The sequence below is a fragment of the Rhinolophus sinicus genome, chromosome 8, assembly GCF_057876585.1.
Source record: "Rhinolophus sinicus isolate RSI-liver-muscle chromosome 8, RSI-T2T, whole genome shotgun sequence".
Classification (NCBI taxonomy): Eukaryota; Metazoa; Chordata; class Mammalia; order Chiroptera; family Rhinolophidae; genus Rhinolophus; species Rhinolophus sinicus.
The window spans coordinates 60,923,745-60,945,827 of NC_142508.1; the positions used below are offsets into that span (position 1 = coordinate 60,923,745).

General features: G+C 46.0%; 1 protein-coding gene across 3 annotated transcripts in view; it reads left to right on the forward strand.

The window, feature by feature from the left end:
• The first annotated feature begins 1,576 nt into the window (after positions 1 to 1,576).
• Positions 1,577 to 22,083, forward strand: part of IL34 (interleukin 34) — a 57,984-nt gene continuing 37,477 nt past the window's right edge. The window contains exon 1 of one of the 3 annotated variants that reach the window (XM_019710150.3): positions 1,577 to 1,761. The gene's annotated coding sequence lies outside the window, so the exon portion shown is untranslated. Of the gene's footprint in view, positions 1,762 to 7,382; positions 7,532 to 22,083 lie in introns of those variants that run through there. The other 2 variants (XM_019757718.3, XM_019710133.3) reach the window with 2 other exon arrangements.

Here is a 22,083-nt window from a genome sequence, read left to right on the forward strand (position 1 = left end):
GTCTTTAAGAAGCTGATGCTGCAACTGGAGAAAGGGCAGTCAGAAACAAGGTATCTTGTCAAATGCCAGGTAGGAGTGAAGGCCATAGAAAGCACTGGACAGGTGACCTGGGTTCACTGATCTCTAAGCAAGGTCTCAGTTTCCTGTCTGTAAAACAGAGAAGATGACCAACCTCCTGGGTCACAGTAACAGCAAAGTGCTTTCCCTGGGCTTCTGGGGCTGTGTGGAGGGTGGGGTTCTGAGAAGGCCCTGCCACAGAACTTGGGTACAGAAGCCTGGGGAGACCTGGAGCCACCTCCATCTTGAACTGCTATCCCGTGTGCAATGATTTGAAATAAAGGGGCATCATTCCAAGCCAAGAGGCCCCAGAGAAGGCACAGTGAAGCAGGTTCAGGCTCCTGTGAGGCCCCAGTGAGATTCTGTGGCTGTTCCCCCATTACCTCCACCCCCTCTTACCCTCCCCTGGGCTGCCTGACTGGTATGAATCAACTTGGCAGAGCTCTCCAGGAAGGCCGTGCAGAGGGTGTAGCCAGTATAGCCACTGCCTTGGGAACGGGCGTGGGGAGTTAGCCCTAGTGCATTCCAGTGTGGGCATTATTGTCCTGTTGGAAGTTCAGGGCCAAACCAGGAATCCAGTTTTATCCATCCAATTGAGAAGCCATTTCTTGAACAACTACTTGAGCCAGGCATTGACATTCATAGTAAGATAATGCCAACATCTTCTAGGCCAGCATTTCCCCAAGTAGGTGCTGTGAACTCCTAGATGTTAAGGGGCCCCCCTTAAAGGATTCTGTGCTCATACTCAGGGAAACCCTGCAAACTGTCTTGGATAGTTTGATGCTTTGAACACAGCCCTTCCCCTACCCCCTGCCCTCTGCTCCACACTCGTAATGTCCCTTGAGGGGTTGGCCCTTCCCAACTCCAAATATAGTCGAGTAAATCGGGGAGCTTGCTATGAAAACTAGGTAGAGATGGAGCTGCCCTTTTGGTGCCCACAGAACTCTGCTGGGCAGAGCCTTTCTCAGCACTCTTGCCAACCCAGGCAAAGTGAGTGCCCTTGTCCTGGGGAGATGGGACTGAGCACAGGGCCCCTTTTCTGTGTCCTCAGAAGCTCTGGGAGTACTGTGTGCCAGACCATGTTACACCAGGACAGGCCCTGAGTCACGTGGCAAAGCCCTGGCTGTGTGATTTTGGGTTCGATACTTTATCTGAGCTCATGTCTCCACCTATAGACTGGCTAATTGATCAGTCCTCGACATGATATTTATCAAAGGCCTTTTGTCTAATATTTGTCCCCCTACGTGCACTCTGGTCACTACCACATCACCCAGTTTTGTAAGACTTTTTGGTCAAAGGAATTGTGTTCTGGAGAAGAGCTGGGGTAGCTCCTTAACGACCCAACCTTTCTGGTAGCCAGGCAGGACATGATTCGGGAGACCCTCACCATTAACGAGCCAATGCCATCTGTCAGAATAGTTCCCAATTGATCCTCCTACTCCACACTCTAAGGCAGGCTGGGGACACGTGGCCCTGCCCCGCCCTTGCTGGCTTCAGTTTCTGAATCAGAGTTGCAGTGGCTTGCTTTCCCCGCCCTTTCCATCCGTCGGGAAGCCTGGATTGTGGGCTGGGGGAAACCGCAGCCTCTCCCACCTGTTAACCCACTGCCCCCAGCCCCCAGCCCCTAGACACCTGCTTCAGGTTCTGGAGCCCCTTAAAATCGCCAGCAAATCTCTAGAAGATTACATCCTGGTACGGGAACAGGTAAGAAAACAGTCGGTTTTCTCTCACATGGTTTACTTTGCCTGATTTCTCCACCCCAATTTAGCTGCTTCCTTCACAGATCACAGCAAGAGGGATTTGAGCTAGACATGAAAAAGACAGTCCCAGCCAAGAAGCTCTGAGCTATGTCTTAGAGAAATGGTATGAATTCTGTGTTTCGGGTTTCATTTTTAAACCTTTGCTTTCATCAGCCTTGCAGGAAAAGAACATCCAAATCTGAGAAGTAATAAAGCAAGTTACTTCTCTCTGTTGCCTTCTGAGGTTTGTAAATCAGCAAAGCCACGTGTTTAAATGGTTGTCATGGTTACTGGGTGTTGCTCCACCGTATATTGCTTTAGGTCTTTAGACCTTACTGTATACTATGTGCGTGAATTATCTGTCACATGTATGAATTACCTCATCAAAATTAAGTGATTTAAAATTCTTTAAAGGAAAGAAAAAAAATGGCATAGGTGAGCCTTTCAGTCAGACAGTATTCTGAAATTAAAATGTTCTGCTTTTACACTTTGCATTTATTTTAAATGCTCATAATAAACCAACTGTGTTATTTTTAAAGTCTATGTGGTATTTGCCACTTTAATAGTCCTATCCCAGGATGTGCCTTTGTCCCTCGATTGTGAAGTTGGATTGCTTCCAGGTGTTTTGCAATTAATAATTCCACTTTTATGGACAACTTTGTGAAAATTATTTTAGTCTTTTAGATTTTTTTCCCCCTCGGGTCTTATTTCCCATCCAGAATGAATACTTGGGCAAAGGGCAAGAACATTTCTGTAGTTCAGCTCGTGTTATACACATGAGGTCAGTTTACTCATAAGAATTATTAGTCTAATTTCCTAATTTCTAGGACTCTGATGGCATGAGGATGTGGGTGGGGAACTTGTTTCATCTGGGGATTCTTTAGGAAGGGGGATGGAGGCCATTTAACATGGTTAAGACCTGACCTTTGAAGGCAGGATGCCTGACCTTGAAAACCCACAGAATTGATTAGTGCAGTGTAGAATACAAATGAGAAAACTTCATAGGGGTACAGGAAAGGCAGAATGTTTGTGCAGCACTTAGCACAATGTCTGGCACTTACTAAGCATTGCTGTAAGGTTCTTTCAAGCCTGGGGCTTTCTCTGGGTCATTTTATAAGCTGGGCATAATTGAGGGTTTATCTCAAGGGCACCTTGACTACTTCCACTCTTCTTGTCCAGCCACCTGTTGAAGATTTTTTGACTATGTGCAAAGCCCCTCTCTGTGCTAAGGTTGGAAGGCTGGGCAGCAGGAGATCAGGTTTGCGTCTTTTAGGAGGTCCTCCAGATCCTTGGCTCCTACTGCCATCAGATCTAGATGCCACCCTTTCCATCTCTCAGCCCTTTCTCAATACACAGGTTGAAGGGATTCCTGGATAGAGGGGAGAGTTCCCAGAAGTCTGTGGGCACACCCTTTGTTCCCCACTCTGGTAGGTTATTGGGAGGCTCATCCACAGTGGAATGAGCACAGGCTGGTCAGGCTGGGTTCTAATCCTGGCCGCACCAATTCCCAGCAGTGGGCAGTCACTGGAGCTCTCATTCTCAGTTTCCTCATCTGTAAAATGGAAATGTTAATACCTGTGCCATAGGATTACATGAGACAACATAGGTAAACCCTGGCGCGTAGGAACCTATTATTACTGTGGAAGGTCAAGGCCATGTTCCAGAGCTTTAGGGAAGATAACAGAATTAGCTGTAAAAGACAGGCAGAAAACTCGTGTTCATTTTCTCAAACATTTATCAGGCTGGCTGGCCATGGTGCTGGAGAGACACATAAGTCAGGCTCCCTGCTTTTGATACAGCCCATCCTGTGGGAGCAGAATAGGCTGTAATTGAGGCTACCTGGTCAATCTGGGACAGCTCCCTGCTTAAGAAGGAAGAACAATTAGAGAGGAGAAGGAAGCAGGAAGAGCAAGTGGGAAAGCTGAGTCGAGTTTGGGAAAGGCAGTTGGGAAAGTTCAGGAGGGTTGCAGGGCTGGGCGAAGGGAAAGGGAGAGTGGGAGATTAATTGAGAGCAATCAGTGGAGACCAAGTTTTATTAAAGAACTTGAAGGTCAAATGAGAATTTAAACTTCATCTCAAGGATATGGAGATTTAAGTGGGTTTGGGGATGCCTGTTCTGGCAGCTTTGGGGGTTGAGGGATGGTGTCGGAGGCCTGGAATGTCCCCAGCCTTCTACCCCATCTCGGGCTTTGATGGAACCAAAATAAATAAATAAATACAGAAAGTGGGATTCTCAGGATAGGCTGAGTGGGAGGGAGCCTGGCCTGGGAGTTGGGGCCTGGGCTTCTGGAGTTCTGGTCCCAGCTCCTCCACCACCAGAGTAGAATAGATGGGTCTTCCTGCCTCAGGTGAGGGTTCAGGGCAGTTAGGTTTACGGTTCTCTCCTGGGAGTCCAAAATGTCTCTGGAGGCTGCAGCACCCTGCCACTCCCACCCCCTCCCCGGCCCCCAGGGGAATGCTGTCCAGTGGGCGTCCATGACTCAGCCTTGGAAGGACGTCATCTCTGAAATGGGCAGTCTGATCCTTTGACCCCGAGAGACTCCATGGAGCCCTGAGAACCATGGCCTGCACGCCTGTGACAATCCCAGGAGGTTTCTGGGCTCCAGCTATCCTGCACACTTGTGCATGAGGGCCATGTCCTACAATTGGGGGGTGGTGTCCGCTGGGGACAGGGTTGCCGTCATTCTGGGAACCGACCTCCTGAGCTTCCCAGGGCTGCCGGCAGACTTCTGTCTGTGCATCCTGGCCAGGAAGGGCCCTATACCCGGTCAGGCCTCCCCCACCCAGGGGCCATCTCAGGTTATGGTGGGCCCATGTGTCTATCGTAAGCAAGGTTGAGGTCAAGGTGAGGAGTTTGAAAGGCTCTTGCAGTTATTTGGAAAGGTAAGGCCCTGCTCTGAAGTTTTCCGGGTGCCTATTGCCTGTCACAGCATGAGAACGTTCACATTCTGGCTCAGGGCTCTCCCAGCACATTCAAGCCCCCACTGCTGGCTTTATCACCCACATCTCCTCAACACTCCCTTCCCTGTAGCCACACCTGCCCTTCCCTCTTTCCCAAGAGCCAGAACTTCCTGGCTTCCTTGCCTTCCTATTTTCTCAGATTTGAAAACCTCTTCGTCAGCATTTTAAAAAAAACGATCGGAATCATTTTTAAGTGAGCAGTTCAGTGGTGTTAAGTACATTTACATTGTTATGAAACAGCTCTCCAGAAGTTTTTCATCTTGCAAAACTGAAACTCTGTACCCATTAAACAATAATCTCCCCCGTTTCCCCCCCCCCACTTTCTTCTTTCCCCCAGCTACTGACAACTACCAACCAACATTACGTTTCTATGAATTTGACTACTCCTGGGTACCTCACACAAGAATCATATAGTATTTGTCTTTCCATGTCTGGCTTATTTCACTTAACGCAGTGTCCTCCAGATTCATCCATGTTGTAGCATGTGTCAGAATTTCCTTCCTTTTTAAGGCTGAATAATATTTCATTGTATGTGCACCATATTTTGTTACTCTACTCATCTGTTGATGGGCACTTGGGTTGTTTCCATGTTTCAGCCATTGTGAATAATGCTGCTATAAACATTATTATTTATGGATATACAAACATCACTTCAAGACCCTGCTTTCAATTATTTTGGGTATATACCCAGAAGTGGAATCGCAGGATCATATGGTAGTTCTGTTTTAAACTTTCTGAGGAGCCTCCATACTGTTTTTCATAGCAGTTGCTGCATTTTACAATCCTACAAACAGGTCACAAGGGCTCCAATTTCTCCACATCTTCGTCAACACTTGTTATTGTCTGTGTTTTTGATAGTAGCCGTCTTTTATTTATTTTCAGTTATAGTTGACATTCAATATTATTTTATATTAGTTTTAGGTGTACATGGTAGTAGTCATCTTACCATGTGTGAGGTGATAGCTCATTATGGTTTTGATTTATGTTTCTCTGCTTAGTGATGCAATGTTGAGCACCTTTTCTTATACCTGTCAGCCATCTGTATCTCATCTTTGGAGAAAGGTCGATTCAAGTCCTTTGCCCATTTTTTAGTCAGGTTATTTGATTTTTTGTTGTTGTTGAGTTGTAGGACTTCTTTATATATTCTGGATCTATATAAATTCTACGCCTCTACAAGAAATTCTTATATTTGCAAATACTTTCTTCCATTTCAGAGGTTGCCTTTTCAGTCTGTTGATATACCCTTTGATACACAAAAGTTTTCAATTTTGATGTAGTCCCACTTGTCTATTATTTCTTTTGTTACTTGTGTTTTTACTTGTGTTTTCTTCTAGGAGTAAAGTTTTGGATCTTAGGCCTTTGCAAGCATTGTAATAGCTTTTTTGTTTTTATGATATGTGCGTTTTAAAAAATACCAACAATTCTGAAAAGCACAAGAAGAAAAGAAAATCCCAATCCTCCTGCTCCTCCCCCCCCACCCCCACCCCCGCCCCACAGAGGTAATACTATTTTACCGGGCAACTCTCCAGTCTAGGCCTTACTTCATTGCTTTTCAAACTATAACTTGCCTGGGAATCACCTGGGGATTTTGTTAAATTCTGATTACAAAAGCCTGGGGTGGGCCCAACACTGTATTTCTACCAAGCTCTTAGGTGATACTATTGCTACTGACCAAGAAACCATACTTGGAGCAGTGAGGTTCTGTATGCACACACACACACACACACACACACACACACACACACACACACACCCCTCTATGCCCTGTGGAATTATCTATACATGATTCTTGTAACCTGTTCCCTCCCCTCTCCCCCATTTAAGTGTATGTCGTGGAAATGCCAATAAATGCCACAAATCCTTTATAGTGGCCACATGCTAGCCCATTGCTTGGGAGGATGGTAATTCAGCTAGTCCCTACAAATGAAATTCAGGCTGCTACCAAGTTGTCAAGGTTGTAATGCAGTGGCAAACGTCTTTGTGACTATGGCTTTCTTTACCTGAAGGAATTATTGTTACTGTGTTTGTTTTTCTAAGAAGCAGACAGAACTAATCCTTTCAAATGTGTTACTCCCTAGAGTCACCTAGGGAGCTGGACCCATAAGGTCAAGGCTCTGCCAGCCATCCAATGGGGGAGGGCAAAGCAGTGTGGGAAAGAAGTGGGATGGGCATGGGACAGAGGTGTGACAGGTGAGGGAGGGGTGTGGGCCGGGTGTGGGATAGGTGTGGGCCGGGTGTGGGATAGGTGGAGGCTGTGCCTGGGAGTGGGAGGACACTGCTGGCATCCACTCTTCACCATGGCACTGTGTCTGGGGCTCCTTCAATGCCCACAGCTCCCTGCAAGGTTTGATTTAGTCTCCCCCATGTTACAGGTAAAGAAACTGAAGTGCCGGGAACACTTAACTTGCCCCCTGTCAGGCAGGCGGCATGTGGCAGCGCAGGGAATGCGCCTGGCCCTGCGTCCCTTGCTCCTAGATGCCATCACTTCACGTGCTGGGCCTGGCTCTTCTGCGTGGCCCTACCCCACACTTCAAACTCTCCAGGCGCCCCGGGCCGGGCCCCACAGGATTCCACAATCTGTGCGCCAACCGGCGCCGCCCCTACTCTAGCGCAAGATAATCCAAGGCGCCACCGGCCCATCTGGCGGCTGTGGAGTGAGCCCCGGGCCCCACTCCCGCCCCGGACCTCACTGCTCGCTTCAGCCCGGCTGCCTGCGGAGAGGGAGGCCCAGCCCGAAGAGGCCTCCAGGCCAACAGCTCCGCAGGGCGCGCAGGGTAAGGCCTTTGCTGAAACGCTAGTTTCAGAACAATCTAGGAGGCTGAGGTGGTTCTTGTACTCTGGGCGGGGGTGGGGGGGGGGTGGAGGGGTGGGGATGTGTCTCTTTCTGGGTCACTGCCTCCTCTCTGCGGGAGCTCAAAGGATGTTGGAGGCCCCAGGGCGGTCACTGACCAGTTGGACAGCAGAGATTTGCTCCCGGTTGGGGGCTGTTGAGAGCACCAGACAGCTGCTGACAGCCCTGGGCTTGAATCTTATCTCTGCCACATGCTGCCTGTGGGACCTTGGGCAAGTCACAGCATCTCTCCAGCCCCACTCTCCTCCCTGGTAAAGGAGGGATTAAAAGGGGATCTCCCTACGCTGGCTCACACTCATTAAGATGAGTACTATAAGAAAACCAAGACAATCACAGGTGCTGGCCGGACGGGGAGAAATCGGGACCCCTGCGCAGTGCTGGTGGGATTATAAAATGGTACACCGTGGAAAACAGTTTGGCAGTTCCTCAAAAAATTAAACAGAACTACCACACAATCTAGCAACCCCATTTCTGGGTATATGTCCAGAAGAATTCAAAGTGGGGTCTGGAAGAGATATTAGTACCTCCATATTCATAGCAGCATTATTTGCAATAGCCAAAAGGTAGAAGTAACTCAAATGTGCATTGACAGGTGAATGGATAAAACAAAATGTGGTGTACACGTACAATGGAGTATTGTTTGGCCTTAAAAAGGAAGGAAATTCTGACACACGCTGCACCATGGATGAACCTTGAGGACATGAGGCTCAGTGAAATAAGCCAGACACAGAAAGACAATATGATTCCACTATATGATTCCACTTACATGAGGTCCCTAGAGCTGTCAGATGTATAGAAACAGAAAGTAAAGTGGTGGTTGCCAGGGACTGGAGGGAGAGAGAGGATTGGGGGAATTATTTAGTAGGTGTAGAGTTTCAGTTTTGCAAGATGAAAAGAGTTCTGGAGATGGATGTTAATGATGGTTGCATAACAATGTGACTGCTAAACACCACTGAACTCAACACTTAGAAATGGTTGATTTTTATGTTGTGTGTATTTCACCACAATTTTAAAAACTGGGCAAAGAAATATTACATGATTCACAGGGGTTTTGTAAGAGTTGAGTGACACAGTGTATGTGAACCATTATTAGTGTCAGGTCTGGGGGACATCCAAGACTTTCTGGGGGACCCAGACGTTGGAAGGGGTATGTGTATCCCTGTGGGGAGCAATTGCACCATTCTGCATGGATGCTCAGGGTGGGGTTTAGGGGAGCCTTCCTAGAGGAGTAACTAGAGCCCTTTTTAAGGGGTTCCTAGTGTTTGTGGGATTCCAGACATTGGAAAGTCCCTGGCAGAAAAATCATTTCCACTAAGGGGCAGTTTGAAGGGAGGAGATTTTGGCTCCATCTAGAGAACTTGTGATCAGAGCTGTCTGAATGTGGAACAAGCTGTCTTGTGGGGTGATGAGCTCCTTGTTAGTGGAGGCATGCAAGGAGAGTCTGGGAAAGGTGCAGAGGAGACTCCTGCATGACGGGGTGGAGCCAGAGGGTCTCCTCAGCACTGCGCCTCTCTGATGTGATGCAAAGTTATATAAAACAGGCCTGTGGAAAGGTGGGACCCAAGTCAGAGGAGGGGGCAGGCAGGTGGGAAGGCATGCTGCCAGCCCTGCCCTGAGTAACAATAGTGCATAGGAGCTGATGCTTTGGACTCCGGGCAAGCACTGTGTTAAATGCTGAACAGACGTGATCTCAAATCCTCCCCACAACCTTATACGGTAGGTGCTACTACCATCCCCATTTTACAGCTGGGAACCAAAGCCCAGGGGTTAAGTCATCTGCCCAAGGCCAGCCAGTAGCTGGTGGAGCTGGTATTTGAACCCAGACAGTCTGGCTCCAGCCCTCTATGCGGGGTGGAAATCTCCCAACCCCACCTCCCCCAAGCTGGCCACTGCCTCCCACACTGCCCCTGACCAACAGTTCCCAAGCCCTGAAATTCTCCCAGGTAAGGATTTCGTTGCTGCTGTCTCCCCTGCCTCCTTCTGGCTGGCTTCTCTGTGAGCCACGCCTTGCCTGCTTGGGTCTCCAAGGTTCAAGGATAACATTGTAGAAAAATAAAACAAAACAAAACAAAAAAAAACTGGCCTTGATTGGGAGCCAGGCTCCCTGTCACTCAACACTCCCCACGTCCTTTCATTAAATGGGACCCTCTTTAACAACTCTCTTCCTGGGCTCAGAGTCTTTCCCATAGCTGTTGAATTCATCTTGCCTTTTTTGCAACCATGTGTTTTCCAACTCAGTTCTCTGGGTGCCAAAACCTTGTCCACGTGATTCAGTTTGTCCAAACTTCCAGTCAAGCACCCACAAGGCGATCAAAGCTCTGTCTAATGGTAACAATACGGCGGACTCCTTTGTCCAGATCGGAGCAAAGCCCTGGCAGGGATGGTGATTTATCCAGAATGACCTGGTTAGCTGGGGTGGCATTCACAATTTATGAAGGCACACCAGTGCCAGGCAGGGTCTCAGCCCCACGCAGGAACAATCTCACTGCATTCATTTATACAGAGCCTGGGAGGTGAAGAACTGTAATATTCCCATATTACAGATGAGTAGACTGAGGCTTGGAGAGGTTAAGTCATGTGTTCCGAAGCCTGGATGTTTCCCTCTGCTGCCTTTGGGGCTCTGTGTTGGTTGCTGGTCTGACAGCAGTAATATTAGTGCCGCTCGCTGCTTGGTGGAATAATGCACATTTCAGCTCTCTCTCCCACTGCCTTCTGGTACCCTCACTTCCACCCTAGGAATGGGCCTTGATAGCACTATTTCACAGGTGAAGGTGATTAGGGGCTCCCCAGTGTCCCACAGTGGAAGAGGCACACCAAGGCAGGGTGGTGGTCCTTCTGGCCCCCCCTTGCTCTGAAGACCTTTTCTTACCTTCACTGTACTAGGTCACAGGTTACATAGCCCTCCTACTTGCCTCCTTGGAGGGGCTGTCACAGGCCCCCGTGAAGCTGCGATGCACATAGGCCAGCAGACCAGCTGGCCTGATGGAGGCTGGACTGGGGCCAGGTGCTTTCCAGTGTCTTCTCACAGCTGGGTAACCTTTGTTGGGTGCTGTGTCTGCACAGGTGCCTCCTGGTCCTGCCCTCCCCGGTTCCCTCCTGGCTTGGAAATCATGTAGGCAACATAATTTTTGTCTGCTGTGACAGTTCTGAAATCCTTAACCCAACCCTATGAGGCGTGATTGTTAACCCATAGGACGAAGCTGAGGCTGGTTCAGGATCTGGGACTTATACTCTGGGCTGTCTGCCTGCAAAGCCCATGACATCGGCTGAATAATTTTTATTTTATATGTTGTAAGCTTGCTTTAAAAAAATAATAGACTGTTTTTCAGGACAGTTGAGGTTTATAGAAAAATTGAACAGAAAGTACAGAGAGTTCCATGTAGCCACCCTGCCCAGGACACACAATATCCCTTGTTATTAACATGTTACTAGTGTGTTAAAATTGATGATTCAATCTTGATACAATTATTATTATTATAATTCAATTTTTCAGTCTTTTTTGGGGGGGGTAAGAGGAACAGGATTTTATTAGCGAACAGTGTGTACTTCCAGGACTTTTTTCAAAGTCAAGTTTTGTCCTTTCAATCGTGGAGGGTGCAGCTCAGCTCCATGTCCAGTTGTCATTGTTAGTTGCAGGGGGCACAGCCCACCATCTCTTGCGGGAGTCGAACTGGCAACCTCGTGGTTGAGAGCCCGCGCTCCAACCAACTGAGCCATCTGGCACTGGCCCATGTGGGAATCGAACGGCAGCCTTCGGCGTTAGGAGCACAGAGATCCAACCGCCTAAGCCACTGGGCCGGTCCCCAATAAATTATTATTAACTAAAGTTCATAGTTTACATTAGGGTTCACTCTTGGTATTGTACATATTATAGGTTTTGACAAATATATAATGACATTGTGACAATGTGATATCTACAATTACAGCATTATATAGAAGAGTTTCACTGCCCTACAAATCATCTGTGCTTCACCTATTATTCCTCCGTCCCCACAATCCCTGACAACCATTGATCTTTATACCATCTGTGCAGTTTTGCCTTTTCCAAGATGAAATATAGTTGGAATCATATAGTATATAGCCTTTCCAGATTGGTTTGTTTTACTTAGAAACATTTATGGTTCCTTCATGTCTTCTTGTGGTTTGAGAGCTCATTTCTTTTCAGCACCGAATAATGTCCCATTGTATGGATGTACTATATATTTTTTATTCATTTACTTATTGAGAGCTATCTTGGTTGCTTGCGGTTTTTGGTGATTGTGAATAAACGTGTGTGCAGGTTTTCATGTGGACATAAGTTTTCAACTCAGTTGGGTAAATAACAAAGAGCGTGATTGCTGGATCATATGATAAGACTACATATAGCTTGTAAGAAACTGCCAAATCATCTTCCAAAGTGACTGTACCATTTTGTATTGTCACCAGCCATCAATGAGAGTTCCTGTTGCCCTGCATTCTTATTAGCAATTCAATTGTCAGTTGTTTTGAATTTTAACCAAAAAGTAATAGGTGTGTAGTGCGATCTTGTTTTATTGTGCAATTCCCTAATGACATACGATATTGAATCTCTTTGCATGTGTTTATTTGCCATCCATTTACCTTTTTGGCAGGATGTCTGTTCGATTTGTTGTCCATTTTTTAATTGGGCTGTTTGTTTTCTTAATGTTGAGTTTGAAGAGGTTTTTAAAATATATTTTGGATAGAAGTTCTTTATTAGATATGCCTTTTGCAAATATTTTCTCTTCATTTTCTTAGCTGTGCCTTTTGCAAAGCAGAAGTTTTGAATTTTACTAAGGTCTAACTTAGTGTTTTCTTTCATGGATTGTTCTTTTCATCACCAAATGCAAGGTCACCTAGATTTTCTCCTATGTTATATTCTATAAGTTTTATTGTTTGCATTTAACATTTAAGTGTAAGATCCATTTTGAATTAATTTTTGTGAATGGTATAAGGTCTGTGTCCGAATTCCTTTTTTTTTTTTTTTTTTTTTGGCATGTGGAGTAGATGTCCATTTTGTTCCAGTACCATTTATTGAAAAGACTGTACTTTCTCTATTGAATCGCCTTTGCTCCTTTGTCAAATATCAGTTGCCTATATTTATGTGGGTCTATTTGTGGGCTCTTTATTCTGTTCTATTGATCTGTTAGTCTGTTCTTTTGCCAATACCACACTGCCTGATTACTGCAGCTTTATACTAAGTTTTGAAGTTGGATAGTGTCAGTCCTCCAATTTTATTCTTCTTTGGTTGTGTTGACTATTCCAGTTCTTTTACCCCTCCATATAAACTTTAGAATCAGTTTATAGATACCAAAGCATAACTTTCTGGGAGTTTGATTGAGACGACATTGAATCTATAGTTCAAGTTGGGGAGAACAAACATCTTAATATTGAGTCTTCCTATCCATGAACATGGAATAGCTCTCCATTTATTTCGGTCTCCCTTGATTTCTTTCATCAGAGTTTTATAGTTTTCCTTATATAGACCTACATATTTTATTAGATTTATAGTAAAGTATTTCAATTTTTTGATGCTAATGTAAATGGTATTGTGTTTTTTATTTCAAGTAGATAATATGTGTGCACAGTAAAAAAAAAAAATCAAATCAAAAGATACAGATTAGTTTATAGTGAAAAGTAGCTTTCTCTCCATATCGCATTCCTCAGGCCTCTATTCTCATCTATCCAAAGATGATCATTAATGGTAGGTTCTTGTAGTTCTTTCTAGAGATGGTATGTACATACTTAAGCTCACATTCATATTTATTATTCATTCAACAAACATCCATGAGCATTTACTATGGGCCAGAGAACAAAAGGGAGTCCTGTTCTCACAGAGCTTACATTTGTTGCAGTTGTTATCACCAACTGTATCTCTAGTGCTCACAAGATTCCTGCATGGCAGGTATTATTATCCCTGTGAGAGGACTGAGGACCGAAGGAAGGCTCTCTGGAGCAATTGACTTTTCTAAGAGCTCAACAGAGAGGCTGGTCCTGCCAAAAGCTAGGGGAAGGGCTGGTGCTGCTTAAGGCCAGAGGAAGCATGTTTTGGAAGGGAAGACTTCTTGCCAAGCAAATGGTTGGAGATGAGGAGAGGAAGCAACTTGAAGCTGCCAGCCCAGCCTGGGGCAGATTCCTGTCAGAATAATGACTTGGAAGTCCTCCTGTTTGCAGGTAGCTGCATTTTAATTTCTTCGTTTTGTTTCCTCTCAGTTTCTTAGACCCATTCTTCTGGGAATAAGTCTCACCTTGTTTGGCTGACCCCAGGAAACACAGGATTTATGCACTGAGACCAACGTCATCAGAGGGGTGGCCAGGGTGTCCCCAGGGGCACGGAGGAGACCGTAGTCATGATAGGCTGCGATGAACAGCCAGGGAAATGTACTGAGCTGCAGGGAACCGGGTATCTGAGTGGCAAATCTGTGCCAAGTTGGTTTCCCCTCCTGGGTCTCCCTCCCAGGCTGGAGACGAGTCTCCTAAACATAGCACTGGGCTCTCTGGCATCCCATTCCCCACCTCTGTCTCAGACGCTCCCCGCAGCTGCATGTATGCTGTTCTCCATCCATCTCCCAGCCCTGCTAAAAATATACGTCCAATTGCAATGACAGTGGAGCTGTTATTATCTGTGTGTATCATACAGGTAGTAATACTAGGTCACCACGGACCAGGCCCAAGGCCAATGACTGTGAATTTCATTCCCATTGTACAGATGAGAAAATGGGCTCTGAAGCCAAACTTATGCTCGTGCCCAAAACACTACATTGCCTCCGCTGGGTCCCAATGCCCAGGGTAGAGGCGCACATGCAAGAGGCCCTTCTCCCCAGCTTGACATGTTTGTAAGTGCCTCACTCAAGCAGCTCAGGTGGGTGCCTGATTCCATCCCTCCTTGGTAAGCCAAGTCTCTTCCCTTCTCTTTAGCTCTTGGGTCGTTCTCTGGCTCCCACATCTCCAGGTGGCACTGCTTTGGGCCATTTCTGACTTGATTATTTGCTAGGGGCTCACGTCTTAAAGTGGAGTTACCCCCTCACACGGTTCAGACAGTTTTATGGTTGTTGTTACAAACTGCTAGGTAGGACCCATCCAGGAAGACTGGAGTATTTTATCAATGATCATGTATTAGACATATGTGTCTCTTAGCAAATACATCTCTTTCATTCCTAAAGGCAGAAAGGATTCACTTACGTGATGGCTTATACTCTGTATAAATGTAATGTAAGCAGTGTGTTCTTCAGTCCCTGTGTCTAATAACCGGAACTGCTTGGCTTTCAAAGCCCTGTGTAGACTGGCCAGGTCCTGCCTGTCCAAAGTAAATTCCTATGACACCCCGACACACGACTCTGCTCCAGACAAAAGACCTCCTGAGCCCAGAGGAGACTGAAGGGTAAGAGCCAGACTTTCTAGCCTCTGAGGAAGTGCAGAGGGCACACACATTCACGTGAAAAGGAATGGCTTCCCTCTGACCATGAACTCTGGCCAAAGTGGCCTCCCTGAGCAGCTCAGATCTGGGCATGTAGCCTCTGGGTTCTGACTCTGAAGTTACGCCTCCAGCTCCAGAAACCGTGGGCCCCATCCCCTAGGCCAGGCCTCCCTTGGCCTTAGGCTCTTCTGGCTGCTGAGTGGGGGAATGTGGCTTTTTCCTTTTGCTTTCAGACCAGCCTCTAACATAGAGTTACCAGCAAGGGCTTTGGGGTCAGACGCACTTAGATTGAATGCTCACTTTCCCACTTGCCAGCTGTGTGACCTAGGGCAAGTTGCAGGATTTTCTGACCTTCAGTTCCCTCATCTGTAAAATGAGGGTGAGAATTTCAAACTGTTGTTGAAATGTTTGTGTGTGTGTGTGCGCGTGTGTGTGTATTAAATGGGGGTGGTGGTGGCTTAAATGACATAAAGTGACTAACATTAGCTATTACGATTATTATCATCATCATTGTCCCATTAGTCCTTTTATCCCAGCCGAGGTAGGCCCAGCTCTGTCTGATGGACCACTGCCAGTGTTAGCAACCCAAGTTTTATGGGCCCCAGATATCCCTGAAACAGAGGCAGCACCGTTTTCATGGCCATTCCCCAGCCCTTCCTGGGAACTCTGGCTGTTTTTCCCTCATTCTACTAGTTTCCACTGAGCATCTCCTGTATGTCCACGGGGACTGTGCCCAGTGAACACCAGAGCGCTGGTTCCATTGGCAAAATAAGGCAGGAGCCCATGAAAAGTTAAGGCTAAAAACCAATACAAGGAAAAAGAAATGTGAGGGACATTCCTTTATAGCAAGATGGAAGATTTGATAGTTTTGGGGGAAAACTATAAAACATCTAGAAACATGGGGTATAAAATAATCAGCATACTTTTTACGCATAGCTGAGCTGCTTGAAAAGCCCCTGGGCAAGAGACGTAAAGGAAGTTGAGAGCCTGTCTAGGGAGGGAGCCCAGCTGCTTTGTCAGCCCTTCCCTGGTCTGGATAACCAAGGGACTTGGGTTTGAATAGCCTCAGGGACAAGGGACAAAGTTTTGAGTCTAGTGAAGCAGAGAGGTAGAACTGAGACCCGCACATACAGTTGGGACCCTTGAGGGCTTAAACCTCCAGTGAAAGTTAGGCTGGAAAAAAAATTCAACCACCAGCAAAAGCAGAAGAGCAGCAAGCTTTTCTAACCTGGCCAAGTCTGGCTGGGGAAGAGGAAATCCTCTTCTGAAGAATTTGTAACCACACACCTGCCTTGTTTTGAATTTGCAATTAAATTTACGCTATTCATATTATCTTAGCATTTCCAGGCCAGGAAATAAACACAAAAGCTATTCCTGGCTGGAAAATTCAGAGACAGAAAGTAGAATGGTGGTTGCCAGAGAGGCAGGGGAAATGGGAAGTTGTACCATGGGTATAGAGTTTCCGTTTTCCAAGATGAAAGAGTTCCGGAAATCGGTCGCATTACAACATGAAAGCACTAAAAATGGTTAAGATGGTAAATGTTATGTATACTTTACCACAATTAAAAAAAAAAAAATGCTACTCCTGACTGGTAACTCCTTGGGACACCTGGCAGAAGCAAAAGTAAAACCTCTTTGGAGGGACATACCTTTAACCCAGCCGGCTTAAACAGCCCTCAGGATACCTGACAAACTTGAACAGACAATCCAAATTACAAAATGCACGAGGAAACCAGCCACCATGAGGGAGTCAGCAGCAAGAGGATAAATGGCCCCAGATGTTTACTGTAGCATTGCTCATAATGTCAAACAAAACAAAAACAAATAAACCCCCCCCTACCACAACAAATGGAAACAAAGTAAAAGTCCCTCAGCCAGGGAATATTATGTAGCCATTAAAAGACTTGGAGGGGTTTTCCTGAGGGATTTTATAACTGAGTGAGAAAAGTAAGAAACAGAGATGGGTGCTAATATCTCATTTTCATAAAGCAATGGAAAGAAAGCAAAACTTGACCCCAAACCCCACACTTGCATATATGTGTGTATTTCTATAGATAAATGAGAAAAGGTAGTGAAGGCTGCCCATCAGGGTTACTTGTGTAGGGCTACAGGTGAAGGAAGGGAGAAGGGAGAAGGAAGACGAGAAGAAAATAGAGATTTGAATGCAATAGGATTGCACTGAAAAGATCTACGACACTTAACCCTCAGCATGCCTGCTATGCTGCCATTTATGGAGAAGGGTGTGTGTGTGTGTGTGTGTGTGTGTGTGTGTAGGATTAAAAATATTAGAATACTGACATATAGATACGCCCATTGTGAAGTGGGAGTGGAGGAAGCAAGTTATATGGATCTGGTGATTCAATTTTATTCAGACCAACAAGTAAATTTCCTCTTTATGTGTGTGCACCCTCACGTATTAGTGTGAGCAAGGAGGAAGGTGTGGAAAGACAGGTGTTGGCACTAGTAATACCATAAAGGAGAGAATAGAGGGGAAGGAAGTGGGACCAGGAGATGGCAGCTGCTGGTGTCCTTATAAGAGGAGAGACAGTGAGACACAAATCTTGGTATTGTATTGTTTCACTTATGACAACAAACTTGCATTGATTTGAACAGGAAAAATAGCAAACGAAGACAATTAAAAAACAAACAAGTGATCCAATGAAAAGCTCTCATACGCTGCTTCTAAGAACGTAAAGCGTCTGATCTCCTTGGAGAGCCCTTTTGCAATTGCTTTCAAAAATATAAATGTACCCAATGTGCCTATTCCTCCAGACCCAGTAATTCTGTTTCTACATATGAACTTCTCAGGGCGCACCAAGTTATCTGTACAAAGACAATCATTGCAATATTATTTGTAGAGGTTAAAGATTGGAAATGTAAATATTCATCAGCGGTAGACAGATCAAATTAATTATGGTTCATACACAGGGAATACTTAGCAGCTGATAAAAAAAAGAGACGGAGAGAGTGTCACAGTTTTCTAGATAGCGTGAGAAGAGCAAGATGCAGCACAGCAATTGTTAGTCTCCTCCGACTGCCATGAGTGACTTAAAACAACAGACATTTTCACAGCGAAGGAAACCACCAATGACATGAAAGGGCAACCTACCGAATGGGAGAAGATATCTGCAAACAATGTATCCAACAAGGGGTTAATGTCCAAAATATATAAAGAGCTTGTGCAATTCAAATTAGAAAAAAAATAATCCAATTAAGAAAAGGGCAGAGGAGCTGAATGGACATTTCTCCAAAGAGGACATACAGATGGCAACGCTAAAAAAGACACTAATCATCAGGGAAATGCAAATCAAAACTACAATGAGATTATCACCTTACACCTGTCAGAATGGCTAGTACAAAAAAAGACAAACAACCAGTGTTGGTGAGAATACGGAGAAAAGGGAACTCTTGTGCACTGTTGGTGGGATTGCCAATTAGAGCAGCCACTGAAAAACTGGATGGAAGTTCCTCAAAAAATTATAAATAGATCTACCTTCTGACCCAGCAATTCCATCACTTCTGGGCATTTATCCAAAGAGGATGCGAAGACTAATTTGAAAAGATATATGCACCCCTATGTTCATTGCAGCATTATTTACAATAACCAATATATGGAAGCGACCAAGGTATCCACTGATAGACAAAGAAGATGTGGTACCTATGTACAATGGAATATTACTCAGCCATAAAAATGAAATCTTGCCATTTATGACAACATGGATGGACCTAGAGGGTATTATGCTAAGTGAAACCAGTCTGAGAAAGACAAATATTGTACGATTTCACTTGTATGTGGAAGCTGAAAAACAAAACAAACAAACCAAAACAGAAAGAGACTCATAGACACAGAGAACAAACTGATGGTTTCTAGAGAGAAGGGAAGCAGGTAGAAGAGTGGAAAAGGTGAACGGGATGCAGAAGTACAAACTTCTAGTTATAAAATAAGAAAGTCACGAGGATGTAATGTATAGCACAAGGAAGATAGTCAATAATATTGTAATTTCAGCCGGGTTCCTTCAGCCTGTGTTTGGGTTTGAAGCCTGCCCTGGGAGAGGCTGGGTGGGGGGGCTGGGTGAGGAGGAAGGAGGTTGGGGTGCTGGTAGAACCTGAGGTTGTCTTCCCTTTGTGCCTTCCTGTTGAGGGGAGATGGGCCCAACTGCATGCCTATGGAGCATTGACACTGGTAAATATTCCCGGAGGTTCTGGAACAATCCTCCTTGCTCAGGCTGGGTCCGCTCATGAGCGATATTGAGCTGATAGAAGGGTGGTGAGCCCTTTTTAGCTTCCTGCCCCTTCTGGGAAACCCTCTGCCCCTTCCCAGTCTCCTGGCCTTTCTGTGCCACTCTTGGAGGCATCTCCTTTTCCCCTCAGCACCTGCTCTGTGACCCGGCCGCCCCCAGTGTCAGCTGTTCCAGGCTGGGCTCACACCTTTTCATCCCAAGGTTGGGTTACCAACTCACAGAGAACAGAATTTAACTCTGATGTGGAGAGTTCATGACCTGTTCAAGAAGTGTCATGATGTTATACAGGTGGCATGGGCAGGAGTTGGTGTCATGGTGGAGCCAGGGCTGGGCCTGAGTCAGACTGGGTGTGTGTGAGTAGGGAGGAGGGGACGTGGCCTGGCAAGGAGGCTGGTGACTCCCCCCTGGCCCCAGACCTTCCATTTTCAGGGACAGGGGGCTGCGTCTCATTCCTCCTTAGCTGCAATACTAACGCCTATTAGCTGAAGAGTCACCCCAGCCTTCCCGTTAATCAGTTAACACAAGGATGGAATTGTCCTCATGATAGGCGCTAGCTAGGAATTAATGGGGCGTATGGTTCCAGCAAGAGAGAGAGTGTGAAACTACTAATGAATGATCTAAAGTTTATTACAGTTATGCAGTACAGGTCCCTACTGCTTTCATAAGGTGCGACAGAGCAAATCTAATGGTGAGCCAGCACAGAGAGCCTGTGTGCCAGGGCCGGCGTCCACACCAGCACCGTTGGAACAGCAAAGCCTGAACCCAGATTCAACAAGCATGAGGCTGGGTCTCTAGGAAAATGGGCCTTGTGTGACCAAGATGCTCCCCACGGTGGGGACATCTATAAACACACCCATTCCCCTTCCACCACTCCCTCAGCACCCAGTTTGAAGAGGAGTTTCTCAAGCTCCATTTTTCAGATGGGTAAAGTGAGGCCTATTTGCTCTTTAGGTCTCCAGTCAGTAAGGAAAAGCCAAAGCCAGGTTTCCCAGCCCCCGCGTGGGCCTGCCCACGTCCCCACAGTCCATCCTCTGTGAGCCAAAAAAATTAGAAACAAAGCTGCTCTGTTTACCAAGAATTCCATTTTCCCCATTGTTCTCCACTAGGGACATTCCTGAATTGGTAAAAAAGGGACTGGTTCAGCCCAAGTCCTGGCAGTTGATCAGCTGTGGAAGTTGGGAGACAGAGAGAATGAGGATAAGTCTGACACTTTAAGGAGCGCCCAGCCTGAGCTGAGACAGAAAGCAGATGCTCAGGACACTGTGATCAGGTCAAAGGAAGCGGGACACCAGGGCAGGGGCCTGGGGGCACAGAGGGAGCGCCCCCTTGGAGAGGCGGCAGCTGGAGCAAACAGGACTGGCAGCCTTTTCTGCATTGAGGACGGCTTGCGGGAGAGTGAGGGGGTGGGGTGGGACATGGAGGAAGGAGAGATAGGGGGACGCAGAATTGGGTGGGCAGATGAAGGGGGAAAAGCATTCCACTCAGGGCACAGCGGGTGCAAAGGGATTGAGACCAGTCAGCCATTATGACGGGCAGGCTGCATGGGTGGGGGCCTTACCTCTTTGAGGATCAACACCACTGAGGATGCTGAGAAAAGCAGAAAAGTCTCCTCTTTCCCCTCAAATGCAAATGTCCGCTTATGTACTATATTTTTGAGTTATTTTAACTTTTTTATTGTGATAAAATATATGTAACATAAAAATTACCATTTTATTTTCTAAAATAAATTTTATTGGGGAATAGTATGTTTGTCCAAGGCCCATCAGTTCCCAGTAATTGTCCTTCAATCTAGTTGTGGAGGACACAGCTCAGCTCCAAGTCCAGTTGCTGTTTTCAATCTTTAGTCACAAAGGATGCAGCCCACCATCCCATGCGGGAATTGAACCAGCAACCTTGTTGTTGAGAGCTCGCGCTCAGTGGCAGCTCGTTGTCGTCAATCTAGTTGTGGAGGGTGCAGCTCACTGGCTCATGTGGGAATCGAACCAGCAACCCTGTTGTTCACAGCTCATGCTCTAACCAACTGAGCCATCAGGCTGCCCCCAAAATTACTGTTTTAAATGTTTTAAGTGTACAATTCAGTGACATTAAGCACATTCACAATGTTGTGTGACTACCAACACTATTTCCAGAACTTTTTCATTGTCTCAAGCAGAAACTCTGTACTCATTAAACAACTCCCCTTTCCCCTCTCCCCAGCCCCTGGCAACCTCTGTTGTACTTTCTGTCTCTAGAATTTGCCTGTTCTAGATACTTCGATATACCACGTCTGACAATTAAGTTCGAGAACTTCTTGCAACGATGTTGCTAACTTTTTTTGATATCAGAGGGATTCTTCATTATGAATTTGTATCAGCTGGACAAACTGTTAATCATGTTTACTATTTGGAAGTGCTGAAAAGGCTGCACGAAAAAGTTAGGCAACCCTGAACTTTTAGCCAACAATTCATGGCTCTCGCATCACAGCAATGCACCAGCTCACACGGCACTGTCTGTGAGGGAGTTTTTAGCCAGTAAACAAATAACTATTGGGACACCTTCCCTACTCACCTGATCTGGCCCCCAATGACTTCTTTCTTTACCCGAAGATAAAGAAAATACTGAAATTTTGCTTTGAAGATAAAGAAAATACTGAAAAATTGCTTTGAAGGGTGGACTAGGCGCTGGCGTCGGTGCATCACTTCCCAAGGGGAGTACTTCGAAGGTGACCAGAGTGATATTCAGCAATGAGGTATGTGGCACTTTTGCTAGGATGAGTTCGCGAACTTAATTGTCCGACCTCATATGTGCAATTTTTAAAGAACAGCTTATTGAGGTAAAATT